The following is a 23,544-nucleotide window of genomic DNA, read 5'->3' as shown; positions in this document are numbered from 1 at the left end:
GAGTAGTTGTACAGATTGATAGTTAGATCATTGTAATGAAATGAATAGACAATCATCTGAAATGTAATGTGTGAATTGCTTTTTGAAATAGTAGTACTTTGATGTTAGGTTGTGTCATATTGAACAGGTGATCTTTCTTAAATGAACAAATGATATTAGGTTCATGTGTATTGTATCCAAGCAATTGAAAAAAGTGTTAGAGTTTTGAAAATTGTGTATGTTGATCATTGGTTGTGAGTTTTGAAAAATGACATCAAGGTTCTGAAATTAGTAGCAAAGTGATTGTAAACAACTGTAATCCATTGTGTTCAACAACCCATTCTCACCAACAGGTCAGTTTGCTATAGTTGTTTTGTTGACTAAACCAAATGAATTGTGTTGATAGGTAGGAACAAACTATCAATGTGGTCGAAGAATCTGTGTGTCTCTGTATCTGTGTGTGTGTCTGTGTGTGTGTGTCTATGTGAGTGTCTGTGTGTGTGTCTGTGTGTGTGTCTGTATGTGTGTGTGTGTGTGTGTGTGTGTCTATGTGTGTGTCTGTGTCTGTATGTGTGTGTGTGTATGTCTGTGTCTGTGTATGTGTATGTGTGTGTGTGTGTGTGTGTGTCTGTGTGTTCGTGTCTGTGTGTGTGTGTGTGTGTGTGTGTCTGTGTGTTTGTGTCTGTGTGTCTATGTGTGTGTGTGTGTCTGTGTATGTGTCTGTCTGTGTGTCTGTGTGTGTGTCTGTGTCTGTGTGTGTGTGTGTGTGTGTGTGTGTGTGTGTGTGGTAGAAAAAAGCCTAAAAGTCAGCAGTTAGAACTGATCTACAAAGAGTGGTTTCTATGGAGATGATACAAGATAATATAAATTGACAAAACTCTGGTTTGGTTGAAATAAACCTTTAATTCAACCTTTAATACCAGAACTCTGACGCCAGGCGCCAAGCTGGAGACCCTTCATCACAGCTGACAACTTTTTGTTATTAATCTTTCCAACCACTACTTTGATGACAGTCAGGACGCTGTTTCCCATGGCCATAGATTTTTCCACTTTCTCTCTGGTGTCTAAAAGCAGGTCTCTCTTCACCCTGTATGATGGTGAGAGGACGGAGGATGTGGGATCTTGTGACTCAGCTGAGGATGTCGTCCAGTAGAGAAGGAGGAATGAAGCCAACAGTATGGAGGCAGACAGCCGAGGGAACGCCATGGCTGCGACACAACATGGTAAAAATGTTAGGGTGGTTTTATAGCCTGTGAACCAAAAAAATCTGCTGAGCTGGTAATTTATTTTCTCTGACAGATACGTCTGGCTCTCCTCACATTCAGACAGTGTCAGAGAGCTCAGAGGTGTCAAAAGCATGACTCAGTGGCAGATGTCAAGAGGTAATGACGTTTATTTATTATACAAAGTACAATCTCAGGTGAAGGTATTAAAAACAGGAGGCAAAAGACGTGGTCGTAAAACGGGCTCTATGACTAAAAAAGCTGACAAAGGCTATCCCAGCCAGGATCTGAAATTCAACATATTCAACTACTGAAATGCATTACTTGCGTTTAAGAGAGCTCTATACCTTAAAATAAATGTTCCTAAAAATACACAAAGTAATTAGGTAGCTAGTTGTGATCTTACCTTTAATGAGTAGGTCTTATCCAGACAGGCGGGAGCACAAATCATCAAGGAACCAATTGTTCAGGACCTGAAATGTTGCAATATGATGATTACTAAAAGAGACAGATAAATGTATAAAGATGTTAATTAGGGCAGTCAGCATTAACGAGTTAATCGCGATGCGATTAAGGGCCGAGCATAACGTGTTAATTTAATTTTTTTAATTTATTTTACACTTCACTGGGCTTTGCGTGGTCCTAACAGGCTACTATTTTGACCCTTTGCAGCACCGTTACTTCTCATCAAGCTGCCACTTCCTCCTAACACATCCTGCTGCTGCTGCTGCAGCATGATGGAGAAACACAGCAGCAATAACTCTGAATGGAGCTTTTTATTTTCCAAAACTCCTGGACAGCTCATTAGACAAGTCAAAGCCATATGCACATTGTGTAAAACCGAATTAAAATATCACGAAGCACGTCAAGCTTGAGCTACCACCTACGAGCTAAGCATAGTAGTACAGTTAACGTGACTCAGGTTGATACTAGCGGGCTCAGGCAAAGAACTATTTTGGAGAGTGCTACTTGCCGACCTGTGGATGAAACCAAATCCAAAAAAATGACTACAGCTCTTGCGATATGGGTGGCAACTAACTGCAGACCTGTCAGCATCGTAGAGGACTCGGGACTTAAAGACATACTACGGTTGGCATGTTCTGACCTGTCTTATACCCTTATGAAACCAAAATATATTGCAGTACATTGGAAAATATCATGTGATATATTGGGCAATATATTACCATATATGTGATTTAATATTGATATTTTCCAATATATTGCCATATATGCATATACCATATATGTTTATATATTGATAGCCTACATATAAAAACCTACCTTGACAGAAAACACTATACTCGACAGCAGCTAATGTTAGCCTACCGCTAGCTAGTAGCTGGATTAAACACGGTTACAATGCTGACAGCTAACTCTAAACGGTGTAAAGTGTGACTGTGTTTAGAGGATTCAACACCAGGATGTAACAATCTGCAGCTGCCGTTGGAGAAACACAGACGGTGCGTTCAATGAAACTGGTAATTTACACAACCTGGTCTCACAGAATTCCGTGAAATGAACACGGCCCCTTAACTCAAAATCTGTGACAGTTTCATGGAATCGCCAAAAATTCGGTGACGGGCCCACAGATCCGATGCCTATGTAAGTCAATGACAGGCATCATCCGTGGTCTACGCACGGATTCCCTGATCACAGCACGTTTCTTTCTGCCAGTCGGGCTGCGGCAGAGAAGCTGTACAGCTTTGCTATTATTGGTATTTTTAGCCCAATAACGCTGTTTTAATCAACATTTATTCACCAGATCTCATCATGGTTTATTTATATTTCTTTTAATGTTATTATTTCGGTCTATTTCGGCCAGGGAAGCTGGATTGCTTTGTTATTTATAGTTTTTAACTATAACGCTACATCTATCAACATTTATTTAGATGTTATCATAGTATACATTTCTTTATTTTAATAATATTATTTCGGTCTTATTACCAGTGAAATATTACAGTATGCTGTAATACAGAACATTACGATATGATCCGAGCTACTGACACGCATTCAAAGCCGATATCCCACAATGCAATGCGGGCATTCATTCACAGAATCGGGCAGCGATCAGCTGGTCTTTAACGACAGTATCGCTTCAATGTACATATATAATATAATATACATATATACAGTCAGTGGTTTAGTCACCAGCAACAACACGTTGCTCAGCTTTGTTCTAGTAAGTTATTCACTGTAATAACGTTTAAACGAATCCGCGGAATACACCGGAAGTGACGTGGTCTGCTCGGCAGAGACGAAGATAAGAAATACATAATATTCATAATATTGATGTTTTTGTCTAACGATGTATATGAGGATTTAAACAATGAAGATATTAATAATAATAAAATACAGTTTAATGTATTTGTCTCATGTATTGTGTGCTCGGCTGGCCGGCTGGCAGCGGCAATCTGAAATGGAATGAAGCCAGCAGCCACGGCAGACAGCAGGAACAGGAGTCTAACATGTCCCCCCACCCTCCCTGGAAGAACTACAAGTACACACGTTTTGTAACAGGTTCTGGGGCCCGTCTATAGTAGGAGTTGTAGTTTTTAAATATATTGGTATATTTCTCATAATTAGAAGTTGGTAGTGTAAAATTTTGGATACACCCTGGGTTTTTTTGGTATGGGGAACACACTGATGTCATCAGATTTTAAAGATATAATCATTGAATAGGTGAAAATAGCTTATTACCATATTTGACGTGCTTAGAGTGGGTAAACTTTGGTGACCATATCTACATGAGAGCTGAGGTCCAGAGCTTTCTATAACAGCTGGTCTTATGTGTGTAGTACCTTCTATAACAGCTGGTCCTATGTGTGTAGTACCTTCTATAACAGCTGGTCCTATGTGTGTAGCACCTTCTATAACAGCTGGTCTTATGTGTGTAGCACCTTCTATAACAGCTGGTCTTATGTGTGTAGCACCTTCTATATAAGTCTCTTTTATATAGGCCTTAGTGGTCCCCTAATACTGTATCTGAAGTCTCGTTTATATAGACCTTAGTGGTCCCCTAATACTGTATCTGAAGTCTCTTTATATAGACCTTAGTGGTCCCCTAATACTGTATCTGAAGTCTCTTTTATATAGACCTTAGTGGTCCCCTAATACTATATCTGAAGTCTCTTTTATATAGACCTTAGTGGTCCCCTAATACTGTATCTGAAGTCTCTTTTATATAGACCTTAGTGGTCCCCTAATACTGTATCTGAAGTCTCTTTTATATAGACCTTAGTGGTCCCCTAATACTGTATCTGAAGTCTCTTTTATATAGGCCTTAGTGGTCCCCTAATACTGTATCTGAAGTCTCTTTATATAGACCTTAGTGGTCCCCTAATACTGTATCTGAAGTCTCTTTTATATAGACCTTAGTGGTCCCCTAATACTGTATCTGAAGTCTCTTTATATAGACCTTAGTGGTCCCCTAATACTGTATCTGAAGTCTCTTTTATATAGACCTTAGTGGTCCCCTAATACTGTATCTGAAGTCTCTTTCCCTAAATTCAGCCTTGGTCCAGAATTCCAGCCACTAGAGCCAGTCCCACAATGAGCTTTCCTTAGGATGTGTCATTTCTGTGTCTGTAGCTATTGAGGAGGAGAGAGGGGGGCAAGGTGGAGAGTGGGGGTGTGACCTTGACCAACTGCCACTTTGCTTGTTTGAAACCCATGATGTCTCTCTCTCTCTCATGAGCGGGCCAAATTCTCTGGGTGGGCAAAGCAGAGAAAGGGGAGGTAACCTTTCACCTTATGACATCATAAGGAGAAGATTCCTGATTGGCCCATCTGAGCTTTCATTTTCTCAAAGGCAGAGCAGGATACCCAGGGCTCGGTTTACACATATCGCCATTTCTACCCACTGGGGGACCATAGGCAGGCTGGGGGAACTCATATTAATGTTAAATTTTCATGCCATGGGACCTTTAATGTTATCTGATTTATCTGTTTTGGAAAAGAGCTCTTCATATATATATATATATTTATATATATATATATATATATATATATATATATATATATATATATTCTGCTGGTGTATGTTTGACATGCATTAGTTCATATATCAATACTTAATAAATCCTAGCAAAAAATGTACTCCAACTTTTCTTAACAGATAGTAATCAAGAAGGATTACATTTCAATTAACTGGTTAAAATGTGGCCATTTAGTGCAGCGTACTGTCTAATGTTTACAAAATACACAGGGCTGGAATGGCTATCTGGCATACCGGGCATTTTCCCGGTAGGCCGACGCACTTTTGGGTCGAATCGGCGATATAATTTATTAACTTTTTTGTTTGTTTGTTTTTGGGCCGCGCCGGCCCATAAAGAACTGACAGCGGCCCATTGGTTAATTTTCATTATTGCTGTTGGCCTGACCCAATCAAATGCAGGAACCCCCTTCCCCAGTCCAGAGAAATTACAGGAGAAAAAGATTAAGAATCTACATGCCTCAAAATGTGCCAACATTTCTGACATGTTTGGGAACTAAGGCTGTAGTAGCTACTTCAGCATCAGAATTACCTGAAGTAGAGGAGGAGGAGAGTTACCACGACAGGGAAGAAGCCGAGGAGGAGGAGAGTGACCATGACAGGTAAGAAGCCGAGGAGGAGGAGGAGGAGAGTGACCATGACAGGTAAGAAGCTGAGGAGGAGGAGAGTGACCATGACAGGTAAGAAGCCGAGGAGGAGGAGAGTGACCATGACAGGTAAGAAGCTGAGGAGGAGGAGAGTGACCATGACAGGTAAGAAGCCGAGGAGGAGGAGGAGGAGAGTGACCATGACAGGTAAGAAGCCGAGGAGGAGGAGAGTGACCATGACAGGTAAGAAGCCGAGGAGGAGGAGGAGGAGAGTGACCATGACAGGTAAGAAGCCGAGGAGGAGGAGAGTGACCATGACAGGTAAGAAGCCGAGGAGGAGGAGAGTGACCATGACAGGTAAGAAGCCGAGGAGGAGGAGAGTGACCATGACAGGTAAGAAGCCGAGGAGGAGGAGGAGGAGAGTGACCATGACAGGTAAGAAGCCGAGGAGGAGGAGAGTGACCATGACAGGTAAGAAGCCGAGGAGGAGGAGGAGGAGAGTGACCATGACAGGTAAGAAGCCGAGGAGGAGGAGAGTGACCATGACAGGTAAGAAGCTGAGGAGGAGGAGAGTGACCATGACAGGTAAGAAGCCGAGGAGGAGGAGAGTGACCATGACAGGTAAGAAGCCGAGGAGGAGGAGAGTGACCATGACAGGTAAGAAGCTGAGGAGGAGGAGGAGGAGAGTGACCATGACAGGTAAGAAGCCGAGGAGGAGGAGAGTGACCATGACAGGTAAGAAGCTGAGGAGGAGGAGGAGGAGAGTGACCATGACAGGTAAGAAGCCGAGGAGGAGGAGGGGGAGAGTGACCATGAAAGGTAAGAAGCCGAGGAGGAGGAGAGTGACCATGACAGGTAAGAAGCCGAGGAGGAGGAGAGTGACCATGACAGGTAAGAAGCTGAGGAGGAGGAGGAGGAGAGTGACCATGACAGGTAAGAAGCCGAGGAGGAGGAGAGTGACCATGACAGGTAAGAAGCCGAGGAGGAGGAGGAGGAGAGTGACCATGACAGGTAAGAAGCCGAGGAGGAGGAGAGTGACCATGACAGGTAAGAAGCCGAGGAGGAGGAGAGTGACCATGACAGGTAAGAAGCCGAGGAGGAGGAGAGTGACCATGACAGGTAAGAAGCCGAGGAGGAGGAGGAGGAGAGTGACCATGACAGGTAAGAAGCCGAGGAGGAGGAGAGTGACCATGACAGGTAAGAAGCCGAGGAGGAGGAGGAGGAGAGTGACCATGACAGGTAAGAAGCCGAGGAGGAGGAGGAGGAGAGTGACCATGACAGGTAAGAAGCCGAGGAGGAGGAGAGTGACCATGACAGGTAAGAAGCCGAGGAGGAGGAGAGTGACCATGACAGGTAAGAAGCCGAGGAGGAGGAGAGTGACCATGACAGGTAAGAAGCCGAGGAGGAGGAGGAGGAGAGTGACCATGACAGGTAAGAAGCCGAGGAGGAGGAGAGTGACCATGACAGGTAAGAAGCCGAGGAGGAGGAGGAGGAGAGTGACCATGACAGGTAAGAAGCCGAGGAGGAGGAGAGTGACCATGACAGGTAAGAAGCTGAGGAGGAGGAGAGTGACCATGACAGGTAAGAAGCCGAGGAGGAGGAGAGTGACCATGACAGGTAAGAAGCCGAGGAGGAGGAGAGTGACCATGACAGGTAAGAAGCTGAGGAGGAGGAGGAGGAGAGTGACCATGACAGGTAAGAAGCCGAGGAGGAGGAGAGTGACCATGACAGGTAAGAAGCTGAGGAGGAGGAGGAGGAGAGTGACCATGACAGGTAAGAAGCCGAGGAGGAGGAGGAGGAGAGTGACCATGACAGGTAAGAAGCCGAGGAGGAGGAGAGTGACCATGACAGGTAAGAAGCCGAGGAGGAGGAGAGTGACCATGACAGGTAAGAAGCTGAGGAGGAGGAGGAGGAGAGTGACCATGACAGGTAAGAAGCCGAGGAGGAGGAGAGTGACCATGACAGGTAAGAAGCCGAGGAGGAGGAGGAGGAGAGTGACCATGACAGGTAAGAAGCCGAGGAGGAGGAGAGTGACCATGACAGGTAAGAAGCCGAGGAGGAGGAGAGTGACCATGACAGGTAAGAAGCCGAGGAGGAGGAGAGTGACCATGACAGGTAAGAAGCCGAGGAGGAGGAGGAGGAGAGTGACCATGACAGGTAAGAAGCCGAGGAGGAGGAGAGTGACCATGACAGGTAAGAAGCCGAGGAGGAGGAGGAGGAGAGTGACCATGACAGGTAAGAAGCCGAGGAGGAGGAGAGTGACCATGACAGGTAAGAAGCTGAGGAGGAGGAGAGTGACCATGACAGGTAAGAAGCCGAGGAGGAGGAGAGTGACCATGACAGGTAAGAAGCCGAGGAGGAGGAGAGTGACCATGACAGGTAAGAAGCTGAGGAGGAGGAGGAGGAGAGTGACCATGACAGGTAAGAAGCCGAGGAGGAGGAGAGTGACCATGACAGGTAAGAAGCTGAGGAGGAGGAGGAGGAGAGTGACCATGACAGGTAAGAAGCCGAGGAGGAGGAGGAGGAGAGTGACCATGACAGGTAAGAAGCCGAGGAGGAGGAGAGTGACCATGACAGGTAAGAAGCCGAGGAGGAGGAGAGTGACCATGACAGGTAAGAAGCTGAGGAGGAGGAGAGTGACCATGACAGGTAAGAAGCTGAGGAGGAGGAGAGTGACCATGACAGGTAAGAAGCTGAGGAGGAGGAGAGTGACCATGACAGGTAAGAAGCTGAGGAGGAGGAGAGTGACCATGACAGGTAAGAAGCCGAGGAGGAGGAGAGTGACCATGACAGGTAAGAAGCTGAGGAGGAGGAGAGTGACCATGACAGGTAAGAAGCTGAGGAGGAGTTGGCCTGTTGGGTAGCTGAGAAGTCTGTGTGATCTATAACATCAGTGTTGATACAAGCATCAGTGTTCCTTGAATTGCTTAATTAGCTTCTCTTGTATTGGTGCTCTTCTCCAGGGCATATACTACTCTCAGCTTTATGGTAGCTTTTGGGAAGGGTTATGGTTGGTTATGGTTATTGTATTTAGTAGACACGTGTGTCCAAAGCGACAAAATATGAATCTTACAATAGTTAAAATTAAAATTAAACCGTTTTTAAAAGTTGCTAAGCCAATATTAAGCAAAATACTAATAATAACAATAATGGCAATACAATATCAAATATCAATAATAACAAATACCATAAATATACAAATCATAACTCTAAGAATTAATGAATTATTTAAGACCCCTTTTAAAGGATCCAAAACGATCATATGAATGCAGAACACTAGGCAACTCATATCATAGAATTCACGCATATTTTAAGAGGACTGTCTGCAGGGAATGGGTCTGACCAATCACGGTGGGTGTGGGCCGCCTGGGCCAAAAATACCAGGGCCGATTTTCTGTCCCAGTCCAGCTCTGACAAAAGGTCATGTTCATGACTCACCATTTCTCAGGCTAACTATAATAAGACAGCTATGAATTTGAAAATTAGTCTCATGGAACCTATTAAACTTAATGATTCCTTTTAATCAGTTTTTGGTTTCATTCTCCTAACTCTTGTGTGTGTTGTTTCATACATAATTGATTTACCCAACAGAAAAACTACAGACTGATAGCTGCAAGACAGTCTGAATTAGAGGTTCTTTCCCAAGAAGAAGCTAACCAGTGGGGACTGCTTTAGAGACACTTGGTGTTAAGGCTGAGGCTCTGAGCCAAAACACAGAGAATCACCCGCAGACACAGTGTAGCAGTTATACATGTTTTAATGAACGTTTGGAACTAAAGGAGCCAAGGACGGAAAGAGCTGAGCTGGAGGATGCCGACCGGATGGCGGCTGAAGTGGGCAGGCAGTGGTGTGTCAGAGCTCTTTCTCTGGAATCCGAGCAGGGAGGTAGAGGTCAGAGTGGTGTAGAGCTGGTGAAACAGCACGCAACGGCAGCAGGTCTTGTGGCATAGGTCTGAACAGAGAGGGAGACAGTTAAACCAAGCACGAGGAAATACAAGATGAGGACTAACTAGAACAGACAAGGTTATACACTGGGAGCCAACTTACCACATAGGTAGGTGTAACGATCTGGCGCCGAAGGTGAGCTCTGTCCAGGTCTAAATACTGCAGCAGTGGTTAGTGGAGTCACCATCAGCTGAGCAGGTTGAGATTGGTGGAAACGCCAGCAGTTGTGCAGGTAGGTAGATCACCCGGCCACGCCCCTTGACTTACTTTCAGGCCGCGCCAGCAACAACACACAAACAGACACAATAGGGAAAGAGGGGAGAGACACACACAGGACGGGAGAGAACTGCTGCCTCCATAACACTTGAGGAGGAGATCAGGGCCCTCAGGGAAGAGAATCAAAGACTGCAGGACCAGCAGAGTGTAGGATCTTCTGCAGCCAGTAAAGATCTTGAGACCCAAGTCATGGCTTTACATAAGGAGAACACCAGGCTGTGCAAAATGGCAGTTAAAGGCAACTATCTCTTTTAGATTAAAATAGGGATTCTTTTAGATTGAATAAATCACGGTCTCCTTATTTTTGGTGTTATTCGTAAAGGTATATCTGTGTCTACATTTTTAGGGGAAATCTACAGATGTAGTCTAGGGTTTCCTGTAGGAATTGTTTTTAGCCTAGGGCTAAACACTGGAGCAGGGTTTGCCTCAACTCCCCACTGAGACAAAAGTGGTCTGGCAGAAACCCTGTAATGCCTTCAGAACCCCTCAGCAACACATTTAGCTACACTTTGAGGCACCAAAAAATGAGCACAGGTGTATTTTGTTTTTTACATGTTATGTATTTACAACTTGTTCGGAGTCCTGTTGTGGTAAATTTGGAGGGCCATATTTTCCAGAAATTCCATCACTCTTAGCAGCTGTGAGGACCCTCATTTCAGATAAGATCACAGAGAGCTCAAGCTATGAAGGTGAAAGAGAATATGAGGCCAGTGTTGCTCTACCATCACCTCCTCAACCCATATCTCCCAAACCAACATCAGTAAGTACATTTTTGTAATGGTCAATTAAAAACATAACTGGTGATTTTCTTTGTTTTTATTCCTGTTTGTCTTTCCTTCTTACAATGAATTAGGTGCAACTAGGGAATGATGACTCCACCAGAGTGTCTGCCCATTGTTGGGAGACTGCAAAAGCACAACCTACAGCAAAAGGAACGGCCCGCACCCTCCTGCTGGGCCAGTTCAGCATTGATGTCCTACTGAAGTCCAACCTGACGGGAGGGGTCAACAAGTCGATCCATCTGCAGAGCGACCCCAAGAAGCTTACAGCTTTACTCAGTAAGACAATAAGAATTTATTCTGAATGGATTCATATAGTTTGCAAAGTTATTGTAAATGGTAAAGGGTAACAAACACTTTAGGACTGAAATGTACACAACTAATAGTGAAACAGATGGACGAATAAAAAGCTTTAACAGCTTTGATATTCTTTTAGATATAAAGTGATTTCTCTATCTAGTCAGAATACATCAAACATTTTATCAGCATTAAAATGGATCCCCTGTAGTAGCTTTAAAATCCCAGCACCAATTCACCTCCCATAGGCAGACGCTTGGCTGCGGCAAAGTACAGTTGCTTTCACTGACCACAATACTTCTTGGAAAACAAAGTGGATACAGTAGTATAACCTCCTTGCTCTAAAAGCCCCTTGGAGAACCTTCCTAACTCCTTCCTTGGTTCCTTGAGAAGCCAATTCTGATTTTAGACTCAACTATTTACAGGTAACCAGGTAACCCACTGAAGAGCGAGGACTAGGCATACAAGAAAAATATTACCAGTATTGGGATCCACCTCATCTTTCCTTTTGCAACAATCAGAGGCTAACACTGTGGATGTCTTTCTTTTTTTAATTATCCTTTACAGATGCAGTTGTTCAGCAACACCCAGGGGCGAAGATTCCAGACATACGAACGGCCATAAACCAAAGGATCTGTGAGTTAAGACACCAGAGGCCTGTACTAGGAATCCAGATCAACACGGCCTGGATTTCTTTCAGTTACCCAGCTTCACCTAACCTAACAACCGCGGTCCCTCATAACCTGTATCACGACGCTGGTTAACAACTAGTTCAGTCAACCCAGGGTTTCCCAATCCAGCGGCGCCGGCGTTCACATAAAAGAGGCGGGGTTTGCACAGCATGACCAATCACAAACATCTACCAGATCCGCATGTTTTACATAAGAAGAGCAAACTATAATTCTACATAAATATAAAGAACACAGACATGGTTTTACAGGCAGAAAGCTACAGTCGCTGCTTCCTAAAACAGGAAGGAAAGCTGGCAAAAAAATAGCCGATGCTTTAGATGTGTAAATCACAACGCTTATTAATATCACTTCCCCATCAGTCAGGACCAAGATCTGACCATAATTACACTTCTGCTTTCCATAAACTGTCGTTGCTTTAGCTTATTATTTCAGTTGCAACCCTGGCAGTGGAAGCCATCGTGAAAGAAAATAAAATATATAAAAACATAATTCAAACTGATGTGCGCATTGGCGACACACGGCTCACAAAGTTGACAAATAGCATATACGTAAATCACTCTGCTGAAAATCTATATCTTTAATAAAAATACCCATCAGGGAATGTTAACAGGGTTGTCGGTCTCTATATTTTAACTTTTATGGGCACACCTCTCTCTCTCTCTTTCTCTATCTCTCTCTCTCTCTCTCTCTCTCTCTCTCTCTCTCTCTCTCTCCCTCTCTCTTCCCCCTCTGTTGTTATTAAATTCACTTCTGAGACTTTTTTATGCGAGAAGTAAACTATAGAAAGTTCAAATATGGGCCATTTTACAAAAATGTATGGCTAATTGCAAATTTAGTAAGACGTGTCGGACTTTAGGAGCTCTACACAGTCTGACGAGAAAGCGGCAACCTCCATACCCAGTGAAAGTCACCGTTTCTCGGTTACTTACTACTGGGGCTCGGGGCTCCGCGGCTGCCATCTGCCGGCATAGCTAGAGTATATTTACAGTTTGAATTTCATCACGCCACTTATATTACAGCTACTCCAAGGTCATATAAAGCTACCAATGGTGTCCGATTTCAATTTAATGCATTTTTGTGAACATTAGGGGTTTCGTTAGCTGCTAGTGGCCCTTCAATCCTATGTGTACAGATTGCAACTAGTTAGCTTTAATTTCGGCATAACTATAATATATTTACAATTTGAATTTCGTCACGCCACTTATATATCAGCTACCACATGGTCTTATAAAGCTAACAATGGTGTCCGATTTCAATTTAATGCATTTTTGTGAATTTCAGAGGTCTAAGAGGAGGCTAGCTAGCTCTCGTTGATAGAGCTCCATCCAGCCGCAGGCTCTATCAATGATGAGTTTATTTCCATGATCGTTTGTTTAAATAACTCAACACCTAATATTACACACATTATAAGATTAACTGGAACCTGTGGTAAGAGATTGCGGGTGTAACAAGCTCGCTGACCGCGCTCTCACTCACACACAGCGGCCATTTAGCAGGAAGAGGGGAGCTGCAGGCCCTGGAGCTCTGTCAGGGCAGCGGCGTTTGGTAGTCCATTAACCCAAGTAATGGTGACTTTGTGCGGGTATGGAGCACCGTGGGCTGCCAGCCGTGACGGAGCTCCATCTATCTCCCAGCAGGCTGGGTTCTGTGAAGGAAGGCAGGCGGAGAGGCAGCAACACAGGCAGCACCGGCCGCTGAATTCAGACACATAGTCTGACAAAATTTGCAATTAGCCATCAATTTTCCTAAAATGGCACGTAATTGACCTCTACATAGTTGATTTCTCGCATAAAAAAGTCTCAGAAGTGAATTTAGTGGTAAAATAGCAGATGAACAATGTATACAATTTCTGAGATCTGCGCGACCTATTCAGAAGACAAAGCTGACCTCAGATCAGTGGTGTAGCGCCTATGTAAATGTTGGGGCGTGACAAAGATAGAGACTAGAGCCAAATAAGGAGGAGTTGACGTCAACTTGGTGGTTCGTTGAGATTTGCCCGTTCTCAGCAGCAGTTTCAAATTGTGAGATTTGCAGAGGAAAGAGGTGTCAATGGGATTTTGAGGTTTTATGTATGTCCTATTTACCAACCAAACTGTTGTTATTCAACTATGACAAGGTAAAATCGGTTTTACATTCTATCACACCTTTAATCTTTCCAACCACTTCTTTGATGACAGTCAGGACGCTGTTTCCCATGGCCATAGATTTTTCCACTTTCTCTCTGGTGTCTAAAGGCTGGTCTCTCTTCACCCTGTAGGATGGTGAGACGACGGAGGATGTGGGATCTTGTGACTCAGCTGAGGATGTCGTCCAGTAGAGAAGAAGGAATGACGCCAACAGTATGGAGGCAGACAGCCGAGGGAACGCCATGACTGCGACACAGACAACACAACATGGAAAAAATATTAGGGTGTTTTTATAACCTGTTAACCATCAAATCTCTTTAGCTCGTGTTTTATTTTCTCTGACAGATAAGTCTGCTCTCCTCACATTCAGACAGTGTCACAGAGCTCAGAGGATGCTCAAAAGCATGACTCAGTAGCAGAGGTAAAAAGGTAATGATGTTTAATGTACAAAATACAATCTCAGGTGAAGGTATTAAAAACAGGAGGTAAAAGACGTGGTCGTAAAACGGGCTATAGGTCTAAAAAACAGTGGGGAAGATCCACCAGGAAATACTGCTGGAGAGTGAGACACAACAGGTAGTACAACAATCTGACAACTGACAAAGGACATGGAGTGAGTTTTCATATCCATAAACATCTCGGCCTGCACTGCAGATTATAGACCCTTTGCACATGACGACACGCTCCACTCGCCGAGTTATGAACGCCATGACGGACAGCGGAAGAGCTTTGCTGTAGACGGACAGCAAGCTAAAGTTACAGCGTACGTTTTCTTTCGTGTTTGTGTTCTCACATTCACAATCTGCAGAGTACTCCTCACCAACACAATCTGAGAGTAATCCTCACCAACACAATCTGAGAGTAATCCTCACCATCACAATCCGAGAGTAATCCTCCCCAACACAATCTGAGAGTAATCCTCACCAACACAATCTGAGAGTAATCCTCACCAACACAATCCGAGAGTAATCCTCCCCAACACAATCTGAGAGTAATCCTCACCAACACAATCTGAGAGTAATCCTCCCCAACACAATCTGCAGAGTAATCCTCACCAACACAATCTGCAGAGTAATCCTCACCAACACAATCTGAGAGTAATCCTCACCATCACAATCTGAGAGTAATCCTCACCAACACAATCTGCAGAGTAATCCTCACCAACACAATCTGAGAGTAATCCTCACCAACACAATCTGAGAGTAATCCTCACCATCACAATCTGAGAGTAATCCTCACCAACACAATCTGCAGAGTAATCCTCCCCAACACAATCTGAGAGTAATCCTCACCAACACAATCTGAGAGTAATCCTCACCAACACAATCTGAGAGTAATCCTCACCAACACAATCTGAGAGTAATCCTCACCAACACAATCTGCAGAGTAATCCTCCCCAACACAATCTGAGAGTAATCCTCACCAACACAATCTGAGAGTAATCCTCACCAACACAATCTGAGAGTAATCCTCACCAACACAATCTGAGAGTAATCCTCACCAACACAATCTGCAGAGTAATCCTCCCCAACACAATCTGAGAGTAATCCTCACCAACACAATCTGAGAGTAATCCTCCCCAACACAATCTGCAGAGTAATCCTCACCAACACAATCTGCAGAGTAATCCTCACCAACATAATCTGAGAGTAATCCTCACCAACACAATCTGAGAGTAATCCTCACCAACACAATCTGAGAGTAATCCTCACCAACACAATCTGAGAGTAATCCTCACCAACACAATCTGAGAGTAATCCTCACCAACACAATCTGAGAGTAATCCTCCCCAACACAATCTGCAGAGTAATCCTCACCAACACAATCTGCGAGTAATCCTCACCAACATAATCTGAGAGTAATCCTCACCAACACAATCTGAGAGTAATCCTCACCAACACAATCTGAGAGTAATCCTCACCAACACAATCTGAGAGTAATCCTCACCAACACAATCTGAGAGTAATCCTCACCAACACAATCTGCAGAGTAATCCTCACCAACACAATCTGAGAGTAATCCTCACCAACACAATCTGCAGAGTAATCCTCACCAACACAATCTGAGAGTAATCCTCACCAAAACAATCTGAGAGTAATCCTCACCATCACAATCCGAGAGTAATCCTCCCCAACACAATCTGCAGAGTAATCCTCCCCAACACAATCTGAGAGTAATCCTCACCAACACAATCCGAGAGTAATCCTCCCCAACACAATCTGAGAGTAATCCTCACCAACACAATCTGAGAGTAATCCTCACCAACACAATCTGACAGTAATCCTCACCAACACAATCTGAGAGTAATCCTCACCAACACAATCTGAGAGTAATCCTCACCAACAGAATCTGAGAGTAATCCTCACCAACACAATCTGAGAGTAATCCTCACCAACACAATCTGACAGTAATCCTCACCAACACAATCTGAGAGTAATCCTCACCAACACAATCTGAGAGTAATCCTCACCAACACAATCTGAGAGTAATCCTCACCAACACAATCTGAGAGTAATCCTCACCAACACAATCTGAGAGTAATCCTCACCAACACAAGCATGTGTATGTATTGCCTTTATGTTTTAAATTAGTGATAAATAAAAACTATCCTCAACCAGCTAGCTAGCTAGCTGCTGTGCTAACCAGCTGTTGCTGCTAACAGGTCCAGCCCAATGATGGCCCACATAACTAACATCGGTTATTCACTGACTTAGCTACATATCCAAAAAAGAAAGCCGTTCCCTTGATCATTTAACTTAACACACAAACAAAAAATATCAGTTAAATTAAAGATGACATGACACCAGTATATGGGGATACCCTGTTTACCACATAGTGGTACAGATCGTGCGGACTGAAGTCGGGCAGACTCTGTGATTTAATGAGGTCTGTGAAAACGGGGTGAGGAAGAATTAAGGGTTGGAATCCAATGTCCAACTTCTCCAAATACTGCTCTTTGTGAGCACCTACCAGATGCCCTACCTCGACCGATAACGGCAAGACAACTTGTTGTTCAACAAAAGAGTTTATTTAGTGTTGTGTATGTCAAACTGATTGAAACTATGAAACTTTCCACTCATCTACTACACAGTTTAGCTTGTTATTGCCGGTGATTTGCCGTCCATCATTGCGTGGTCACGTGGTCGTGGTCACGTGTTTGCAAAGGGTCTATAGATAGATAGATAGATAGCCTTTATTATTAGACTCATGGTCCATTTAGAAAAACAACACGATTAAAAAGGACAGATACAAAAGAACAGACACAAATTAAAAATGACAGCTATAACAGTAATCCCATAAGGGTGACTGGTATCGCACAGCACTGGACCTCGGGTCAATCAGTTGTAAAATGACAGTTATAAGAAGAATTCATACATTTATACATTAGATTCCTCAGTAAAGCAGAGAATGTAATAACTCCTGCTTGACAAAACAATTCACTTGCACTACACCACCTTGGTTTTCTGAGTAGTATGCGCAAACAATCATAACACAACCTGCACCTTATTGAGGCTTGCCTTTTTAAACCTAACCCACAAGGGGGCAGTGTAGAAAGCAGTACAATATGCTCTGAAGAGGTTGATCTTGACAGTATCAGAACACCATGAGAAGTTCCTGGTGAGCATGTACGCTTGTATATATAACATGCGGCGCTGCCTACACATGTCATCATCATCTGACATTTGATCCGTTAAGATGTGACCCAAATACTTAATTTTACAACAAGCAGTTAGCACTTGCTTATCTCCTTTCACTCTACAGATCATAACCAAACTCTTTTTGGCATTATATTTCACATCAAATTTAACACCATAAACGGAACATATATTTAACAACTCCTGAAACCCTGCACTGCTAGGAGAGACAACAGCCAAATCATCAGCATACATAAGATGGTTCACTAGCATGTTACCAATCATAGATCCTGTTCTACACTCTCTAAGCTGGTCAGACAGGTCATCCATGTAAACGGACTCCATTACCAACACCAGATGAAGTAAAGAATCCATCCCCCCATGTGATCTGCATGCTCTGACTGGAATACCAAAAAGCCAGGATTCTAATCATACTGTTAGGTACTCCTCTTTGGCTCAATTTCAGAAACAGCTTGTGATGGTTAACTCGGTCAAAAGCCTTGGAGTAATCAATAAAATCAATAAAAACAGAGCAATTTTGTCTTCTGTAGGTTTCTACCATTTCCTTTAGTGCAAAGATACATAAATCAGTACCATGCTTGGCCTTGAAGCCAAACTGGTTATCTGAAGGGTACAAATAAACACACAACCTATCTAATACAATTCTTTCTAGGACTTTTGATAATACACTAGCTAACGCAATCGGTCTATAATTATCCACACTCCCCACCTTGGCCGCTTTGTCCTTAATGACAGGCACCAAAGTAATGGACAACAGTAATGGGTCATGAAGCCAGTAAAACAAATGGCAAGAAGAACTGCAACCTTCGGACTTGCCCATTTCAGGTGCTCTGCAGTAATTTGATCTGAACCGCCATCTTTGTTATCAGCTAGCTGTGTAAAGCTTGATAGATCTCATTGGCTGAGATTCCCACTGTTTCACTATTGACAACATGGCCAACTTTGTAAGGTTCGCTTTTAACACAATTAAATAGGTCAGAGTAATATTGCCTCCACAACTCAGGCATGTTATCAGCCCCAGAGACTCCTTCTACATTACATGTTAATGATGCACTGTCCCTGTTCAGAGCCCTCACCTCCTTCCAGAAGCTAGCTAGGTTACATCATTACCAAGGAGCTTTTTAGCCATAGAGTCCGCTCTTATTTCTTGTTCATGTTTGTTGACATACTGAAGTGCATATTTATAACTAGCATTAGTACGCTTTTTGAGTTCCAAGACTGGCCCCTCTCTGGGCCTGCCTGCCTGAACCCAGGCCTCAAGAGCATCCTTAGCTTCAGCATGATGAACCGCCACATATTTGTTCCCCCCTGGCTTGATGCTGTGTCTTTTATCAGGATAAATAAATAATGGTCTACTGGCCTCATACACAGATCCCACAATATGTTCATACATGGCACAAAGGTCCTCACAAAATTGCATCTTTGGGCAGAGATATATTGCTCAAAAGTACATCAGATCTTCTGCAGTATGACAACACAGTCTCACGGCAGTTCGTGTAAATGTCACGTTATTCTTATTCTATTGATACGTGTTCACGGAGACGTTTTTCTTGTTTTTTACGTGTAAATGTCATGTTATTTTCTTGAGGAAAGGACGCCGGGAGGTGTCCAGGAGACGGCCGAAAAGGACGTTCCATAAGCCGGGAGACGGCCCGCTGGGGACGCGCCACAATAACGGGATGGCGGAGGTTGGGTTTAGGAAAAACCTTACGGGGAAAGGGCGCCTTACACGCCGGGAGACGGCCGCGGGGGACGGGGGACGCGCCACAGTAACACGTGGGACAAAACGCCACACGCAGGGACGCCATCCCAGTCCTGTGTTGTTTGACCCATCCACCACCCCGACCATCCTCCCTACGCGGATTTTCGGCTTTTTATACTACTCCCTACCATTTTCGTGCTGTGGCCACGAAATATGCTTCCCATTGAAATACATTACTTCACATTTTTGTGCTGCCACCACGTAAAAAATGACAAAAACGTCTCCGTGAACACGTATCAATAGATTAAAATAACGTCACATTTACATGAATTGCCATGAGACCGGGCTGAGTATGAACACACATTTTCGTTTCAATCATCCAGAGACTGGTTTGCAGATATGTAAAGATTTATTGTACACTACGAGCATGATAAAATGTACAGAGTCTTTGGCGATTAGACTCCATCGTTATAAAATAATTTGTAATGGGGTAGGGAAGCCAAGACAATCTCTGATGGAGTCTAGACACCAGTGGTGGCGGCGAAGGAGCCCGAAGACCAGACCGAAGGAGTCGACGGAGCAGGGAGAGAAACAGATTTAAAGCAGGGTTGTAGAGCTGTGATTGGCCCTTGACATTCATGGCCAATTCTGATGGGTTTGACTGAAAGGTGAACGCCCCTAAACAGCTGATTTGATTTAGGAAGAGAGCAGTGATTAAGTGTTAGGTCTTCCTGAAAGAATTTACGCTGAGCTACACTTGTGACCTTAGACCAATCCAGTTTAGCATTACGGGCCCCATTAACCTCCTGAGACATCTCAGGGAGAGTAGCACAGTCAAGCAACATAATAAAAGGAATGTGATCAGACATGGATGCCCCATACACAATCTCTATTGAGCTCAGGCTAGAATGCGCATCAGAGGTACTGATGCAGTGGTCTAGCCATGATGTGGTGTGCCAGGCCTCACTTATGTAAGAGTAGCTATCTGCAGGTAAGAGCCTTTGGCTGGATAGTATAAGATTATTATCATCATGGAACTGTAGCAAATGCCTAGCAAAGAGTGAACTCCTGTCTGAAAGATCAGCATTCATATCTCCCACCACATAAACACTTGTGGGATGGTTATCGGAAATAAAAGAGTTTATGAAAGCCAGTCTATTCAAATATTCATTTTGATGTGCCTCATATGGTGTATATACAGTAATTGTAAACTCCTTATTGTTAAAAGTTATCTGGACAGCAATACACCAGTCAACTTCCAACCTGATGACACTAATCACAGAGTCCAGGTTTTCGTGCTAAAGGATAGCCACGCCTCCTGCTATCCGTCCTCTTACTATTCCCATAGATAGGTCTGTAGTGGACTCACCAGCCCCATGGAAACCATCACAAAAGGAGTTCAGTTTCCCCAAATCCTGTTTTGATAAAAAAGTTTCTTGTAAACATAAAATGTTTCAGATGGAACCAGATAGAGTTATTTTTTTCATGAGAAACGTAGCAGCATTAAACTATTTTTTTTTAAATAGAACATTTTTACACTGCCAAGAGTACAACAGTTTAGGGCGCCCAGATAGCTCAGTTGGTAGAGTGGGCGCCCATATATAGAGGTTTACTCCTTGACACAGTGGGCCCGGGTTTGACTCTGACCTGCGGCCCTTTGCTGCATGTCATTCCCCCCCCTCCTCCTCTCTCTCCCCTCTCATGTCTTCAGCTGTCCTATCAAAAATAAAGGCCAAAAAAATCATCTTTAAAAAAAGTACAAACGTTTATTGTGAGTTCAAGCAGGTACTGTATGTGTATGGAGTTGTATTTCTATCTTTATTCAAGAGCGCATCCTTTCAAATTGAGAGCATTTCTCATTTGATTTTACTTTCAGATTTTGTAATAATTTCCCTGAAAACCTAAAATAGTCACTGCTCGTGCTTGGAGTTGCTTCTGCTAACGTCATGCTTGGACTCACATATGTTGCTGTTGGACAGGTTTCCTGCTCTCAGCTTCAGCCCTTCTCTTCCCACTTAGGATGCTTCTGTGCTTACACATCTTTTCCGTCCTGCCAAAACTCCCTAACCAACAGAATGCCAGAGTAGTGTGTGTTTCCCCCCCACAGTTGTGTGTCTGCTGCTAGAACAGAGGGAGTAGTGTTAATGGCCCATCAGCAAATGAATAGATACAGACACTCTTATTGAGTATAACAAGCAAGAAACATTTCACCCTAAATGTTGCATAGCTGACGTGGTAGCCCTTGAGCAGCACAGCGAATTCATCAATTCATTCATTGATAAATATAAAAAAATATTATTATCTAGTAAAGATGCCAAGGCAGCAAAACATCCTTTCACTTTATAATTTCAGATGGCTATAAAGTATTTCAAATTGCCACTGTAGGAACATGGTTATTTATGCAGTATTTTAGACTTCTGGGAAGAGTAACTGATTTAGCTCTGTTCTTAATTCAGAGAACATTTTGTTATGGTTTGTTTCTGTGTTACAGAGATTTTAGGAAAGTAACAAACGTGCCTTTAGTCGTATGTTATGTGACTATTTTTTTTATGTCTATAACCTGCTACGTCAGTATTAATTTAGGTTAAAATAGTTTAATCAAGAAAAAACAGCTGTATAATATGTTTAACTTTAGTTAAAAGTAGAATACTGTGAAAGTAATAAAAGAAAAATTAACAAAACAGTGCTTACTACAGAATACTAAACTTACTTTTTATTTTAAAATTCTTAACTTTCAACTTTTGTTTTCTACAGAAAGTAAGCAGAGAGTTCAGACCTGGAGAGAGGCTCGGAGATCTGGACCCTGACCCAGAAGGTTCTGCCTGCTGTGATTGGTCTGCTGACCCTGACCCAGTAGTGTCTGCCTGCTGTGATTGGTTGGTGTGATGCTGGCCCAGAAGGTTCTGCCTGCTGTGATTGGTTGGCTGACGCTGGCCCAGAAGGTTCTGCCTGCTGTGATTGGTCGGCTGACGCAAGCCCAGAAGGTTCTGCCTGCTGTGATTGGTTGGCTGAAGCTGACCCAGAAGGTTCTGCCTGCTGTGATTGGTTGGTGTGATGCTGGCCCAGAAGGTTCTGCCTGCTGTGATTGGTTGGCTGATGATGGCCCAGAAGGTTCTGCCTGCTGTGATTGATTGGCTGAAGCTGACCCAGAAGCGTCTGCCTGCTGTGATTGGTCGGCTGACACCAGTGTTCGAATTATACCGTGAGCTTCGGGGGGGTACAGCTATTTTGACTGGTGACTTCACTCTCCATTTTATATAGGCTTACACACATGAGAACCACTAATCTATACGTGAAATTCCCTGAATATTAGTGCTTGTTAAGACAAAAATGACAAAGACAAAATGATGAATTGCCTCATTAAACCTCTCCCCGTGTCAGTATATCTATGGAACTCCTGCTACGGCGTGTGATTGTAGGCCTAATGTTTTGAAGCTAAGCATCAGTGATGGTCGTGGCCGCTGAGTGGAAGGGAGACCTCCGGTTAAACCATAGTGATCAGTATGTTGTTCAGGACGGGAGTGAAGACCTATCTCGCGCCTAAATACAGATAGACTAGCTAGCCTAGATAGCTCAGCAGTTCAAACACACATTTGAGCATGTTTCCATCCGACAACCTTGTCCATGAGATAATAAACTGCTTGCATTAATGCAACCATTCTTGGCTTAGTTTCACCAAGATACGGACAATGTGCTTTACAGAGAGCTTCAGGAGTGGCGTGAACTTTTAGCTAGCTAGCTAGCTAGCTAGACTATGTCTTCATTATAGAGAAATACTATGAACAACCACATTAAGACAGTTCTGAAAACCTGTTTAGATGACGAGCTGCTCATAACACAACGCATGATAATATACATGGCAGTCAGAACCATAGGCAGGTGTGTTGTTGTTGCCAGAAGACACATTTATTTTCTAAAGAAGCTGGAGGCAGCAAAAAAACCCCACAGCTGGCTGAACTATTTAAAAATGGCGGGTTTGTTCAGGACACCCCCGTCTGTCGCTTTCATGTCACCTTTTGGTATCACCTCAGCTCACTTGGGACCTCGACGGAGGCGGTACTAAAAGAAAGTACCTGTTAGCAGGTACCAAGTACTTTTTTTTCGTAATGGAAAACCAGAAAAGGTGAGGCGAGTCGAGGCGAGTCGAGCAGGTACTGTGTAATGGAAAAGCACCATTACTCTTAATTTCACTGACACGTACCCGGTACGTACGTTTTGACAGCTAGTGAAGTGATAGCATAGAACACAGTCTGAATGTACCAGAGAAATGGTACAGCCCAACGGGGAGTAA

At 43.6% G+C, this 23,544-nt stretch overlaps 1 protein-coding gene and 1 pseudogene across 1 annotated transcript in view; both read right to left on the bottom strand.

Moving 5' to 3' along the window:
- LOC116062301 overlaps positions 1-23,544 on the bottom strand; it is a 1,036,964-nt pseudogene that overhangs the window by 468,708 nt on the left and 544,712 nt on the right.
- Positions 1-23,544, bottom strand: part of LOC116055153 — a 38,056-nt gene that overhangs the window by 13,759 nt on the left and 753 nt on the right. The window contains exon 2 of the mRNA XM_031306956.2: positions 22,030-22,055. The gene's annotated coding sequence lies outside the window, so the exon portion shown is untranslated. The remainder of the gene's footprint in view (positions 1-22,029; positions 22,056-23,544) is intronic.

This window comes from Sander lucioperca, chromosome 21 (assembly GCF_008315115.2).
Source record: "Sander lucioperca isolate FBNREF2018 chromosome 21, SLUC_FBN_1.2, whole genome shotgun sequence".
Lineage (NCBI taxonomy): Eukaryota > Metazoa > Chordata > Actinopteri > Perciformes > Percidae > Sander > Sander lucioperca.
The sequence above is the reverse complement of the archived record's forward strand: the minus strand, read 5'-3'. Positions and strand labels throughout refer to the sequence as shown.